Source organism: Natator depressus, chromosome 3 (genome assembly GCF_965152275.1).
Source record: "Natator depressus isolate rNatDep1 chromosome 3, rNatDep2.hap1, whole genome shotgun sequence".
In the NCBI taxonomy this organism is placed as follows: domain Eukaryota; kingdom Metazoa; phylum Chordata; order Testudines; family Cheloniidae; genus Natator; species Natator depressus.
In genome coordinates, this window is record NC_134236.1 from 38,468,589 (window position 1) to 38,484,692 (window position 16,104).

A 16,104-nucleotide genomic window follows, 5' to 3' on the forward strand; every position below is an offset into this window, starting at 1 on the left:
GCAGACTACAGAATCCCCTCCCCAGTCTGTAACAACCATGTCAGTCTATTATTAGGAAATTATACCCAAACCTACATTAGGGCAGGATTTTCAAAAGCATGCGGCATTTGCCTAAGTTTTCTCCCTTTTAAATCAATGGTGGAACTCTGATTGACATCAGTGGAAGCACTTAACGCAAAAATAAATGCTTTTGAAAATCCAGCACTGTAGCATGTAATAATGAAACCACCAACACATCCTATTGTGCCTCCCTGCTTCTGTCATGGAGGAGCTTTTAATATACAGTCATAGAATCATAGAACCATAGGGTTAGAAGGGACTGCAAGGGTCATCTAGTCTAACCCCCTGCCAAAATGCAGCATTTGTTGTGTCTATACCATCCAAGACAAATGGTTATCCAGCTTCCTTTTGAAAACCTCCTGAGAAGGCACTTCCACAACCTCCCTAGGCAGTCTGTTCCATTGTCCTACTGTTCTTAGAGTTAGGAATTTTTTCCTGAAATCTGCTATGCTGTAGTATGAACCCATTGCCTCTTGTCCCGCCCTTAATGGTGAGACAGAACCATTTTTCTCCATCTTTTTTATTGCAGACCTTCAAGCATTTGAAGATTGTTATCATGTCCACTCTTAATCTCCTTTTTTGCAACTATATATACCCATGTTCCTTCAGCTTTTGTGTGTATGGCTTGCATCCCATCCCTTTGATCATTTTTGTTGCACAGCTCTGGATCCTTTCCAATTTCTCTATGTCCTTTCTGTACATTGGTGACCAAAATTGGACACAGTACTCCAGTTGAGGCCTAACCAGCACCAAGTAGAGTGGTACTATCCCCTCTCATGACTTGCATGCTGTGCCTCTGTTAATGCAACCTAAAATTGCATTTGCTTTTTTTGCAACAGCATCACATTGCTGACTCATGTTGAAGTTGTGATCCACCACAACTCCTAGATCCTTCTCAGCAGAGCGGCTGCCAAGCCAGTTTCCCCCATTCTGTATTTATGCATTTGGTTTTTGTTCCCGAAGTGCAGCACCTTACATTTGTCTTCATTGAATTTCATTTTGTTGACTAAAGCCCAGTTCTCTAATTTGTCAAGATCCCTGTGAATCTTAACTCTATCCTCCAAAGTGTTGGCAGTGCACCCTAGCTTTGTGTCATCTGCAGATTTGATCAGTATGCTCTCTATACCAACATCCAGATCATTAATAAAGATGTTAAACAACACCGGACCCAGAACAGATCCATGTGGAACCCCACTTGAGACCTCCCTCCAATCTGACATAATTTCATTAATAGTTACTCTTTGTTTGTGGTTGTTCAACCAATAATGTGTCCATTTAATGGTGGTTCCGCCAAGCCCACATTTCTCTAGCTCACCTATCAGAATGCCATGTGTGACTGTGTTAAAAACCTTGCTGAAGTCCAGGTATATTATGTCCACTGTATTTACCCTTTCTATCAAAGCAGTTACCCTGTCAAAGAAGGAAATCAAGCTGGTGTGGCATGATTTATTCTTGGTAAATCCATGCTGGCTGCTAGTGATTGTCCATTCATCCTCCAAATGAAACATTCACAAATTGAATGTTTCATGCATTGCTCTAGTTAGCTTCCCAGGTATCGAGGTCAGGCTGACTGGTCTATAGTTTCTTGGCTCCTCCTTTTTCCCCCTTTTCAAGATGGGCACTACGTTAGCCCTTCTCCAGTCTTCCAGGACTTCTCCTGTTATCCATGAGTTTATAAATATTATTGCAAGTGGCTCCAAAGATTTCTTCAGCTAACTCCTTCAGTATCCTTGGGTGGATAGCAACTGGCCCTGCTGATTTGAATTCGTTCAAATTGGTCAGAAGATCTCTTCCCCTTTATTGTCTGTGGTAAGTTTGCTAGTCATCCAGTCATGTTATTTTTGGTCAGAATACTGAAGCAAAGTCACTCCCCCGGAGTTCTTCTGCAAACCTGTTTGGACCAGCATTCACATGGGATTGGTTCATTGGCTGCAAAAGTCCATGAAGGGCTTAGCAGTGCCTTTTTAGGATACTTAGTGCTAGCTTTGTTAGTGTTTCATAGATTAGCATTTGAAATGTTTTAAGTACTTTCTGTAACACCACCAACCATTTGATAATAAGTTTGGAGTGTTCGGAGAGGTCCTGCACTTCCACAATCACCAGAGACAACAAGGATATATTGCATCGGGAGCTTAATAAATATAGGAACTTCCCAATCAGGAAGTTCTGTACTTACTGCTTTGTCGTAAGTGGTGTTAGAAGTGAATGACTCCCTTTCTCTAAAGGGGGAGTAAAGGAAAGAAAAGAAATACATACCCCAGGCTGCCACTGTGGTAAGTGGGGAAAGTGGAAAATCAGGGAGACCTGTGAAAGCTGCAACAGGAAGCTCTGCTAGAGAAGTTTGATTTTGGCAACTCAGGCACCTGGCCTAGTTGGGAGTGGAGATTTGAGCATTTCTGGATAGCTTCTGTTTAATATCGAAAGCACAGAAATACTAGGTAAATGCCCTGATGTTTGCTATGCGTGATGCTGATGATGATATCCTATGTGCACTATCCATCACTGAAGAGGAAAAGAAAGAATACACCAATGTGAAAGAGACTTTTGATGCCCATTTCATAGGCAGAGAAAATATTGGGCCAAATTTAATAAAAGGTGCCAGGAACAAGGAGAAACAGCTGAGGATTTTGTTACTGCAGTTCATAGTCTGGATGAATATTGCAAATATGAAACATTTAGAGAACTAATAAGAGATCGTTGGTGGTGTAAGAAACACAAGTTTATCAGCACAGCTTCCATTAGATCCAGATCTCATAATAGCAAAAGCTATAGCAAAAGTGAGAATGCAAGAAACCATAAACAAAAGCAATGCGACTTATATGCTGGCAGCATAAGGAGGACTGCATCAGACAATATTGACACAGTAACTGTGAACAGGGCAGTCAGACCAAATTTAAGAACAATGCACAACTAAGGAGTGGGAGAGCAACCACGCTAAATGGGAGGGAAAGATATGTCAAGACACCAGCACATAATATATGTAATAGGTGGATTGCTGTGAGTACACATATTGGTTTATAATTTAAATTTTAATATTTTATTATAAATAAAGTTAATAGAGTTATAGAGTTCCTGGTCTTCCACATTTACCAGACACGACCAGGGAGAGCTTAATAAACAGAGGAACTTCCCAGTCAGAGAGTTCTCTAGTTACTGCTTAAGGCATGCCTCTTTGTGTTTATGTTCTCATGCTACATATGTACTGTGCCATTCACCTTTTGGGAACTAGATTCAAATCCTTTTCAGGTTACAAGTAAAAACATCTGCAGTCTTACCTTGTTAGAATTTGAATCACAGAACCTCCAGAGATTTAGACTGGAATACTAGGGATGTTTGAGTTGTATGGGATTTTCAAAGTTCTGGGCCCAATCCTCCATGTGCTAAAAGGATCATGCCTTCCCTTGCAACACTTGCAAAATTTGTTCACGCTACTTTGGGTCAAGTAGTTATTGCCAACCTCAGCATTTTTTTGCTAGTTTGGCTACTTTTGAGAGGCCTTGGTGCCAAAAAATCATGAATTGGCAACAGGCAACTTTGGGGGCTAAAAATGACTTTCTTGGGTGAAATTTGGGCGATTTTACTTAAAGCCCTGCTCTTGCCCAGTCCCTGTCTCTTTGCTACCACCTGGTGGTCTGTCAAATGAGCAGCCACCGAGGCACATACGCAGCTGGACCAAATCTGCCTCCCTAAGCCAGCAGAAACCACGTGGAAATATAGGAGCTGGAACTAAGGGTGCTGGGGAGGTGCTGCCGAACCCCCTGTCTTGAAGTGATTTCCATCAGATGCAGGATTTATAGTTTGGTTCAATGGCTCTTAGCACCCCCACTATAAACATTGTTCCAGCCCCCCTGCGTGGGAACAGAGCCCCATTGGCCTCAGCAAAGTGTGGCTTCAGTATGTATCCAGTCTGGCAGGGAGGCAGCCAGTGCGAAGGTGGAGACGGAATAAATCCATAAGCGGCCCATGTGCAAGCAACAGCTGCTGCACAGTGCTGCCAACCTCTCTGATTTCTTATTAAATGGCAAAAATTTAGAAGCAAAGCGACACTTTAGGGCTACTTTTTGCATGTGATTGGCAAAAACCTGAGCTTTGCGGTTCGCAACACAGCACTATTAGCAATCAAAGAACTTAGCTCCTGGTTATTCTGTAGTCCTCTAGGGTTGTGGACTACAGTCTATTCTTGAGTGCTCTGTCCAGTTTATATAATTCCCTCACTTTATAAATACTAAACTTTGACAAAACAGGAAGACTTTTAAAAATGAAGATTTGGATTTACATGTATTGGGGCTGATTCACTGCCTGATGGCAGGAAGTCCACTCTGCAGGGAGCTCTACAGCTGGGCATTGCTGCCCCAAAGCTGGGCAGTGCTAGCTAGGGAGGAAGCATGGGCAGAGTGCCCAGGAAATGGGCTGATTTGCAACTTCTGTCTGGCAGCCTCCATAAGTGGGACACACAGAGGCTGTTTCACATTGGACACATACCATGCCTTTGGCTGCTGGCATGCTTGGCTGAACACCCTGGTGCTAGAGGCTAGCAGAATCGCACTAGCTGCTGGCATGCTATCAAGTCTCGGCCACTGGACAATGGGCAGCATGCAGGTGTGGTGACTGAAGGCGCAGTAATATTTTTCTAAACAGATATATAATTAATTTTAAAAGCAGCATGTGTGCCTGTGTGTTCAAGTGCGGAGTTATAATAAATGCCAATGTGCCACGTTTTATCTTGCTTGTAGGAAAAATGATTTCAGTTTAATTAAAAAATGTATCATGTTCTGGCTCACCCACACATGCAGTGTAGGGAGCGCAACAAAAGGTGTCATACTGGTAGCACCAGGAACTAAGGACATAGAGCATAGGTGCAAAAAAAAATCATGTAATAAGTTACATTTTACTCAAAGAGGAGGAAATGCAGACAGTCATCCTCAACTTAGAACCATTCAGTTGCTGGAGATCTCTGGAAGCAAAGGCAGGGGGGAGAGAGAGAAGTCTCTCTGCAGAGATAGAAGAGCCAGAAAGCAGCTCAGTGGAGCCTCTCTGCCAAGATTACTTCAGTTTAAAGGCTGGACTAGCTCCACAGCCCTGACATGGCCCCACTATGGGTGGAAAGACTGGAGTAATTGGGTGGTGGCAAATCCTCCCACTCCACACTTCCTTCTACTCCTTGACCTTCCTCTGTTGCAATCTTCTCCTGCAGAGCTTGGCTCCATTCCACATTGGCTCCATTCATAGAATCATAGACTATCAGGGTTGGAAGGAACCTCAGGAGGTCATCTAGTCCAGTCCCCTGCTCAAAGCAGGACTAATCCCCAACTAAATCATCCCAGCCACGGCTTTGTCAAGCCTGACCTTAAAAATCTCTAAGGAAGGGAGATTCCACCACCTCCCTAGGTAATGCATTCCAGTGCTTCACCACCCTCCTAGTGAAAAAAAGTTTTTCCTAACATCCAACCAAAACCTCCCCCACTGCAACTTGAGACCATTACTCCTTGTTCTGTCATCTGCTACCACTGAGAACAGCCTAGAGCCATCCTCTTTGGAACCCCCTTTCAGGTAGTTGAAAGCAGCTATCAAATCCCCGCTCATTCTTCTCTTCTGAAGACTAAACAGCCCCAGTTCCCTCAGCCTCTCCTCATAAGTCATGTGTTCCAGTCCCCTAATCATTTTTGTTGCCCTCCGCTGGACTCTTTCCAATTTTTCCACATCCTTCTTGTAGTATGGGGCCCAAAACTGGACACAGTACTCCAGATGAGGCCTCACCAATGTCGAATAGAGGGGAACGATCACGTCCCTCGATCTGCTGGCAGTGCCCCTACTTATACATCCCAAAATGCCATTGGCCTTCTTGGCAACAAGGGCACACTGTTGACTCATATCCAACTTCTCGTCCACTGTAACCCCTAGGTCCTTTTCTGCAGAACTGCTGCCAAGCCATTCGGTCCCTAGTCTGTAGCAGTGCATTGGATTCTTCCGTCCTAAGTGCAGGACTCTGCACTTGTCCTTGTTGAACCTCATCAGATTTCTTTTGGCCCAATCCTCCAATTTGTCTAGGTCCCTCTGTATCCTATCCCTACCCTCCAGCATATCTACCACTCCTCCCAGTTTAGTGTCATCTGCAAACTTGCTGAGGGTGCAATCCACACCATCCTCCAGATCATTTATGAAGATGTTGAACAAAACCGTCCCCAGGACCGACCCCTGGGGCACTCCACTTGATACCGGCTGCCAACTAGACATGGAGCCATTGATCACTACCCGTTGAGCCCGACAATCTAGCCAGCTTTCTATCCACCTTATAGTCCATTCATCCAACCCATACTTCTTTAACTTGCTGGCAAGAATACTGTGGGAGACCGTGTCAAAAGCTTTGCTAAAAAGTCAAGGAACAACACGTCCACTGCTTTCCCTTCATCCACAGAGCCAGTTATCTCATCATAGATGGCAATTAGATTAGTCAGGCATAACTTGCCCTTGGTGAATCCATGCTGACTGATCACTTTCCTCTCCTCTAAGTGCTTCAGAATTGATTCCTTGAGGACCTGCTCCATGATTTTTCCAGGGACTGAGGTGAGGCTGACTGGCCTGTAGTTCCCAGGATCCTCCTTCTTCCCTTTTTAAAAGATGAGCACTACATTAGCCTTTTTCCAGTCATCTGGGACCTCCCCGATCGCCATGAGTTTTCAAAGATAAAAAAAGCATTGAAAGCAGCTATCAAATCCCCCCTCATTCTTCTCTTCTGCAGACTAAATAATCCCAGTTCCCTCAGCCTCTCCTCATAAGTCATGTGTTCTAGTCCCCTAATCATTTTTGTTGCCCTCCTCTGGACTCGTTCCAATTTTTCCACATCCTTCTTGTAGTGTGGGGCCCAAAACTGGACACAGTACTCCAGATGAGGCCTCACCAATGTCGAATAGAAGGGAACAGTCATGTCCCTCGAAATGCCCTCTTGGTAACAAGGGCACACTGTTGATTCATATCCAGCTTCTCATCCGCTGTAACCCCTAGGTCCTTTCCATTCCACACAGAGGAACTGCACTGGTTCCAGTGCCAGGGGGCCCTCAGCATTGCAGAGATAAAGGCAAGATTTTCCCTGTTATTCATTCATTCACATTCCACCACAAGATAATTTGGCTGCCTCTCTTTATTGTCCCCCTAAAGCACATTCTTTTAGGTGTCCTGACTCTCATGTTTCCCCCTGAAAGTGATACTCTCAATTTATACAAATGCAGATATCCCAGAATGCCTCATGCATTTATGATATCACTTATACCATTGCGTGCAATGAGACTTGTGATCTCTATAGTGTTCAGCAAAGAGGAGCTGCCAGGTAGATTTCACATAGGAGAAAACTCAATATTTAACATTTTAAAACTAATTTCTGTACTGAATGCTCCTCCCAGTTTCTAGAAATTCATCATGTAAATGTAAAATTCACTCAATTTTAATCTTGCAGTGAACCTTAATGATCCTATGATTTTAATAGGGCTCTGATTAAAAAGTACTTTTGCGGGTATATTTTGAACCCTAGAGCGTATAACTAAGAGCTCAGGATCCATTGAAATATCCCTTTCCTGAATGCCTGTCCCACAGAGCTGATGTTGCATCTTGAATCCAGTTCAAGGGATTTTCAAAAAATGCCCATCCCTGGCCTAATTCTGCTCCCATTGAAGTTGATGGGAAAACTCCCTTTGACTTAAGTGAGAGAATAGTCCAGTACTGTGCACTTTTGAAAACCGTATTTGTGACTCTTGATGGTCAAGAAGAATAAGTACCACAAAGATTCTAGAGTGACATTGTGTTTCCTTCTCTAATGCAGGTAGACTTCTGTGTAAAAGGCTGTAAATCCACCATCTTCAAGAAGCACTATAGTTCAGACACACACACACAATTCATACCTTACAATAAATTCCACTTCCTCACTTGACAGCTCTTTTTCCTTTCTCTCTCACTTGTAGATTTCATTCAATGAACTGAAGAGGAAGTGTCATTAGGGCTTTGTTTCTGATTGCTACTATGCCTCAAAGGGCTTACAGTCTAGTTAGAGAAAATAAACAGTGTACAAACCCATCACAATGAGATTAGAAAAGCAGTGTGTTTTGGGTGCAGCTTCATGAGAAAAAAAGGTGTGTTCAGAACTCAAGTTAGCTAACTTGAGTCAATTAATGTGAGGTAAAATCACAAGGCAGTTTGTAATTTTCACACGAGTTAGCAGATCAGGTTAAAGACTATGGGGGAGCTTTGGGTTTACCGTGACCTGCTAACTTGTGTGAAAACTACAAGGTAACATAAGTTAAGAATACATTTTTCCCTAGTGAAGACATGGCCTTAGTGATAAAGCTAAGCGTTATCACCCCTACTCAGTAAAGAACTTAAGCATGTTCTTAACTTTAGGCATGTGAATTCTGTGAGAGTACTCATGAGCTCAAATAATGTGGTGAATCTGGGCCTGTTTTAGTAATTCCCTGATTTTTAATTGGATTTTTATTTTTAAAGAGACAGAGCATCTAGTGGTATCTCTGCTTTTAGGAGACACTGTTGGCACTGAGAGCAGGAAACTAAGTGATTTGGCTGGCATAGAGATAGAACCCACTGAAATACTGAAGGTCAACTGAATCGCGCTCCAAAAGAGCCTTCAAGTTTGAGGCATTGAGGAAGCCTGCATAAGCTGTGCCTCTTCTCTGGATAAATTAAACGTTTCAGTTTTCAGTTATGTCAATCCAGCCCTTACCTGTGTCATGAAATCTCTGAAAGAAAAAATTTTTAGAATGTGCATAGTGTACTGCAGATTAGCAGTATAATCCATGATTTAGGTCCATTGGCTAGAGGTGGTGTTACTAGTTTGGACAATCAGCTTTAAAAGAAGGACTCATCCAAATCTGCACAAAAGAATGAGGGAGAAAACTACTGAGGTCTCTTTCTGTTTTGTTTAGGAAAAAACTCTTTGCACCCTGGTGTAAGAAACTAGTTGGATAAACACTTGCTAAACTGCACATTAGTTTAAGAAAAAACATCCATTAAGCTTAGCTTGTACATTCAGGGTCAAATTATTTCATTATTATTTGTAGTCAACTGAGCTGGCAGTACTCATCTTTTGTATTTTTTTAATTATTATTTTTGCATGGGTCTTTTAAGTCCAAAACCAGTATTGGCTCCAGCTGTCCCAGTTTATTTAGCTGCCTTCACTGATGCTGGCAGCAGTTTCCTACAGCACGTCTAATGAATGGGATATTAAGATGTACTAGGTACATTCAGTCCACTGGACAAGCTTATTTGCTGGACGTACCTGGTATATTATTTTTCAGCAGCGAAGTGTCTAACATTGCTGGCATTATGTGGTCATAATTAGGCTTCAAATATCCTTAATCTTTTCCCTGCTGAGAATAGTTTAAATTTTCTGTAATGAAGTAATTCTGTGATTTTGGAGACTAAAATAAACTTCTGTTGCACCTTCTGATTACATTCCTTTTTAAGTACTGCAGGCAAGCTATATGATCCTTTTTCCACTTGTTTGGAGTTTGATTTTCAGAGGGGCTTTGCCCCAACCTCCTTTTGTATTTGAACATATAAGCCCTATGCACAGTGTTTTTAAGCATTAATGCTTGCACATGCAGTTGATAGAATCAAACTTCTACATATTCTAGTATTAGTGCTTGTAAAATGAATGTGCAGATGTTTGCATGCCCCTGGTTTCTGAAAATTAGGATCCATAATTTTAATGGTCCAAGGGATTTGTAAATATCTGTTTATATAATCTACTTGAAATACAAATTAAAATTTAGTACATTTAGACCAGAATAAGCTTATCATAGAGTCATAGACGATTAGGGTTGGAAGAGACTTCAGGAGGTCATCTAGTCTAACCCTCTGCTCAAAGCAGGACCAACCCCAACTAAATCATTCCAACCAGGGCTTTGTCAAGCCGGGCCTTAAAAACTAAGGATGCAGATTCCACCACCATTCCACTACTTCACCTAGCGAAATAGTTTTTCCTAATATCCAACCTAGACCTCCCCCACTGCAGCTTGAGACCATTGTTCCTTGTTCTGTCATCTGCCACCACTGAGCACAGCCTAGCTCCATCCTCTTTGGAACTCCACTTCAGGTAGTTGAAGGCTGCTATCAAATCCCCACTCAGGCTTCTTTTCTGCAGACTAAATAAGCCCAGTTTCCTCAGCTTCTCCTCAAAAGTCATGTGCCCCAGCCCCCTAATAATTTTTGTTGCCCTCTGCTGGACTGTCTCCAATTTGTCCACATCCTTTCTGTAGTGGGGGATGCAACCAAAACCTGGATTCAATACTCCAGATGTGGCCTCACCAGTGCCGAATAAAGTGGAATAATCACTTCCCTTGATCTGCTGGCAGTGCTCCTATTAATGCAGCCCGATGCTGTTCGCTTTCTTGGCAATAAGGGCACACTGTTGAGACATATCCAGCTTCTCGTCCACTGTAATCCCCAGGTCCTTTTCTGCAGAACTGCCACTTAGCCAGTCGGTCCCCAGCCTGTAGCAGTGAATGGGATTCTTCCGTCCTAAGTGCAGGACTCTGCACTTTTTCCTGTTGAACCTCATCAGATTTCTTTTGGTCCAATCCTCCAATTTGTCTAGGTCACTCTGAACCCTATCCCTACTCTCCAGTGTATCTACCTCTCCCTTCAGCTTAGTGTAATCTGCAAACTTGCTGTGGGTGCAATCCATCCCATCATCCAGATCATTAATGAAGATGTTGGAGAAAACCGGCCCCAGGACCAACCCCTGGGCACCCCACTTGATACCGGCTGCCAATTAGACATCGAGCCGTTGATCACTGCCTGTTGAGCCCAACGATCTAGCCAGCTTTCTGTCCACCTTATAGTCCATTCATCCAATCCATACTTTTTTAACTTGCTTGCAAGAATATTGTGGGAGATTGAATCAAAAGCTTTGCTAAAGTCAAGGTATATCACGTACATCCCTTTCCCCATATCCACAGAGCCAGTTATCTCATCATAGAAGGCAATCAGAATTGCCCTTGGTGAATCCATGTTGACCGTTCCTGATCACCTTTCTCTCCTCCAAATGCTTCAAAGTAGATTCCTTGAGGACCTTCTCCATGACTTTTCTGGGAACAGAGGTGAGGCTGACTGGTCTGTAATTCCCTGGATTCTCCTTCTTCCCTTTTTAAAAGATGGGCACTATGTTTGCCTTTTTCAAATCATCCAGGACCTCCCCAGATCACCATGAGTTTTCAAAAACAATGGCCAATGGCTCTGCAATCACATCAGCCAACTCCCTCAGCACCCTCGGATGCACTGCAACCAGCCCCATGGACTTGTGTATGTTCAGCTTTTCTAAATAGTTCTTAACCTGTTCTTTCACCACTGAGGGCTGCTCACCTCCACCCCATACTGTGCTGCCCAGCGCAGCAGTCTGGGAGCTGACCTTGTCTGTGAAGACTGAGGCAAAAAAAGCATTCAGTACTTCAGTTTTTTCCATGTCATCTGTCACTAGGTTGCCTCCCCCATTCAGTAAGGGTCCCACACTTTCCCTGACCTACTTCTTGTTGCTGTAGACACCTGTAGAAACCCTTCTTGTTACCCTTCGCATCCCTTGCTAGCTGAAACTCCAATTGTGCTTTGACCTTCCCAATTACACCCTTCCATGCTCGAGCAATATTTTTATATTCCTTCCTAGTCATCTGTCCAAGTTTCCACTTCTTATAAGCTTCCTTTTTGTGTTTAAACTTACCGACAATTTCTCTGTTAAGCCAAGCTGGTCGCCTGCCATATTTGCTATTCTTTCTGCACATCAGGATGGTTTGTTCCTGCACCTTCAATAAGGCTTCTTTAAAATACAGCCAATTCTCTTGGACTCCTTTTCCCCTCATATTAGCCTCCCAGGGGATCCTGCCCATCAGTTCCCTGAGGTAGTCAAAGTCTGTTTTTCTGATTTTCTGATTCATTAAATCTCTGTGCATAAGCTACACAAACATTATAGTGCTGAAATCAGTATATGAAAGACCTTTCTAAAAGCATACAGCCTTGTCTACATGAGAAAGCTGAACTGGTTTAACTAAAGGTGTGATTTCAAACTGATTTAGTTAGATTGGTACAAACTGCTGTGTGAACACTCTTAGTTCAGTTCAGTTGAAGACTTATTTTGGTTTAGCTTATGTCGATTAGGAGTCAGTTTAAGTTAAACTCATATAAGCCACTCTTCCATCGAAATAAGTGTCCAAATGGGGGTATGCAAGGGTTTAACTTCAAGAAAAAGATGAGTGCTGCTTACAAATCCTGTTAGTTAAGGGCAAATCATGCCTGCCTGTGGAGATACACTGTGGGAGAGTAAGAAAAGGCCCTGGAAACTCACCGTGTGCCATTTCTATCATATTGCACCCTCAGGGGGAGGGGATAGAGGGTCTATGGAGGAGGCTTTGGCCTCCCAACCCTGCTGATCTCTTGGATAAATGAGGAAGGGAATGCTAGGTTCCACGGGCAGCTCTAGTGGGGAAGCTGGAGGGATCTGTGCTCTCCTATCTCACCTAAGTGGAGGGGACATTCAGAGCCTAAGTCTGAAGACACTTTCAGCCCAAACATTTAACTAATGGGATAATGAAGGGCCCACTCCCATGGGATGGCATTATTAGGGGGCTGATCTAGATTCCATTGAAGTAATTGACTCTGACAGGAAGAGAAACTGACCAAAGTACAGTGGCTGTGATACCTGTGAAAAAAAGAGGACACCCTGAAAGAATAATAGTAGTGCTTAGCCCTTATTTGGTGCTTTTTATTTGCCAGTCTCTCTCAAAGCACTTTACAGAAGAAGTATGTCTCCATACATGAATTTTATAGATGGGGAAACTGAGGCACAGATTGATGAATTGACTTTCCCAAGGTAATTCAGGCCAGTGTCTGAGCCAAGAGTAGAACCCAGATCTCCTGAGCCCAGTTCTCTAAATTAAAAAAATTAAATATTTAGAAATAAGGTATTTAAATGGGATTATTTTTAATCCTGTTCATTAATCATTTAATGTTTTAAACTTAAAATGTCCACTATCTAAAACAATTACACACTCCAGAATGTGTGTGCTAGTTATCTGTGTCTGGTATGAGGCATGGGGAGAACCCCCAAATTGTGTTACTGTTGAGTAAGGAACTTGCAGCCTAATGTAGGGCCAAACTCTCACCTCCATCTGAGCATCCCCAGTAACTTTAGTGGGGATACACAAATGCAGCCTCGAGCAGAATTTGGCCTTTAATTGCTTACAAAATAGCAAGAATAAGGTGAGATAGGTTTGCATATCATACCGAGATATCATCATTTGATTTATTATTTGTATCACAGCATTGTTTATAGGTCTCAGCCAAGATCAGGATCACTGTGTGCCTGGTGCTGTACAAACACATAAGAACCAATAGTGCTTAATACAATAGTTTACAAAATAGATAGCCCATTCCCATGCAGAATTCTTGTGCAGGACCCAGTTTTTATGCTACACCCAGTACTTGCCCAAGTCCAAGGGGGACCTGTTAGCACTTCCAGCCTTGAATACACCAAGTAAAGCATGTCTGGGCATGGGAGAAGGCATCTCCTGCCTGCCTTCCTTCCTTCCCTTTCCCATGTATGCATGAGTCCTGGGAAGAGCTAGGTAGCCTGTATTACAAGATACACAGGTAACACTTTTTCTGAAAGTGTAGGAAGATTGCTTTTGAGCATTATATGTGAACCTCCTCTCTCTAAAGATATAGGATAGGATTTGAAAATGTGTACAGTGCTGGTCTAATTCAGTTCCCGTTGACTTCAGTAGAAGCAGAGTTAGGCCAGCACTGAAAATCCATCACACTTTTTCTCCTGGTTTTTGCAGGCAGCGTCTCCAACCACCACTGTCTGAGTAATATATTGCCGTCCTGCTCACCCAGAGTTGTTCTGGTTCTAAGAAACTTATTTGAGTGCAATAAACCTATGATATTCCACAGGTTCTTAGCACATATAGATTGCTGACATCTTTATTCATAAACTCTTTCCTATGAAGTGAGTAGAAAGAAGTGAAGTTTTACACAAATGAATTTTCATAGGGCACGTCTACACTACAGACTTAAGTCGACCTATGTTAGTAATTACTGTGGTGGCTGATAGCCACACTACCCTCCTTCTGTTGCTGCTGCGTGTCCTCACCTTGAGCGCTTCCACCAACTGAAGAGGGGCAGTGTGGGGGAGGGGCTGAGAGCCAGAGCTCTCAGCTCTGCATGGCTCCTCACCAGGATCCCAGCTGCCCCCAGGCTCTTGACTCCCTGACCCCAGCTGGGAGTAAGGGGGCAGCCGCACGGCTTCTTGCCTTCCTGTTCTCCTTCAGGAGCAGGGGGCAGCCGCCCGGGCTTCTTGCTTCCCTGAGCGGGGAGTGGGGAGCCAGGTGGGCCAGCTTTTTTGTCAATTTCAGGGCTCTAGCCAACAGCCAATGTAAAGGATGCCGTGTCTATACAGACATTGTGTCGCCCTAATTACACCAACATCAAACCTACGCCTCTCGTGGAGGTGGAGTTATTATGTCGAGGTAGTAGGGCACTCTCAGTTCTCCCAGCACTCTAAAAAACCCACCTCAATGAGGGGCATAGCTTCCAGCACTGGGGCACTGTCTACACTGGCACTTTACAGCGCTGCAACTTGCTGTGCTCAGGGGGGTGTTTTTTCACACCCCTGAGTGAGAAAGTTGCAGCGCTGTTAATTGCCAGTGTAGACAAGCCCTGACATAATTAGATTGACATAAGCTGCCTTACATCAACCTAATTGTGTAGTGTAGACCAGGCCAGAGCCTCAAATTTCAACTACTTTGAAACTTAAACATTAATAGTTTCTAAAAAATAGCATTCTGTAAAGAACATCTGTAGCAGGATGAATCAGTTTGAAAAGTTTCATTCTCTTCCCTTTATTTATGAAGGGGGAAAAGAGCTTCATTTAATGTATAATATGTTTGCTATGTATTCACTTTTTGCCATTAATACAGTAGTTTTTTAAAAATCCAGTTGTATGCCAAATACTGGTTCTCGTTACATGAAATTGCTTCATGGTTAAATTAAGGATGCTTTAATTAGTTATAGTTTTCAGGAATATTATGTGAATTAATAATATATCTAAAATGTACATTTGTTTATTATGAGGAATGCTTCTATTTATTAAAGACTCAGAAAATATAGAAGAATTTATCTGAATAGTAACTGAAACCAAAGCAACTGAAGTGGTTGTAATTCACCCTGTTATTTTGTTGCAAGTCTGTGTATGGACACTTGTTTCAGAAAAAGAACTCCCTGTTCTATGTATGCTGATTTTTTACTAATTTAAATTACAATTACAGTACACTGAAATTGGACACTCTTAATCTAAAACTCTATTTTCTACACATAGACTGGAATCAGAATAACTAAAGGTGTGATTTACAACAGCTTTAGTGATTTCTGTTTCAGTTCCTGTGTAAATGTGTCCTGAAAGTCCATCAGAAACAAAATCCTTCTGCTGGCCACTTGTTTTATTTCTGGTTGTATCATCTCTCGTTGCTTGCCTCTTCATCACTGTCACAGTCAGTTAATTCACTGCCAGGTGCAGAGTGTATCCCAACTCCAGTTAATAGAAGCTCTAGTTTAATTTGTGTCCCTGTGGATTGTGCCAAATACCCTTGAACCTTCAGTCCTATGACGCTCCACAACAGACGGAGGTGATTTTGAGCTCCACAGAAATTTAATTTCAGCCTTACGGGGCATAGGAGTTCCAGAACACCGAAGTTCCTGGTTATTTGAATATTTGAGTTTATGAAGGTTTTAGATTTCCCCAGAAACCTTTGTGAGAAAGGGCTTATCTGTATGAGTTTAGGCCTCCATTCAGGAAAGCACTTAAGCATGTGCTTAACTGGGGAGATCAGACTTAAGCACACTGGGACTTAAACAATGCTTCAACACTTGCCTGAATAGTGATGCTTTCCCGAATTGAATTCTTAAAGAACAGTTAGAAGTCCAGAAATGCACAAACTTAGTGTGTCTTGGAAATGTGTAGTATTTGTCTGATTGTATTACATAAAGTAGTTT

The 16,104-nt window shown here is 42.7% G+C and overlaps 1 protein-coding gene across 26 annotated transcripts in view; it reads left to right on the forward strand.

Moving 5' to 3' along the window:
* The window catches only part of MYT1L (myelin transcription factor 1 like), a 384,826-nt gene that overhangs the window by 326,804 nt on the left and 41,918 nt on the right, over positions 1–16,104 (forward strand). The gene's annotated exons all lie outside the window — the stretch shown is intronic.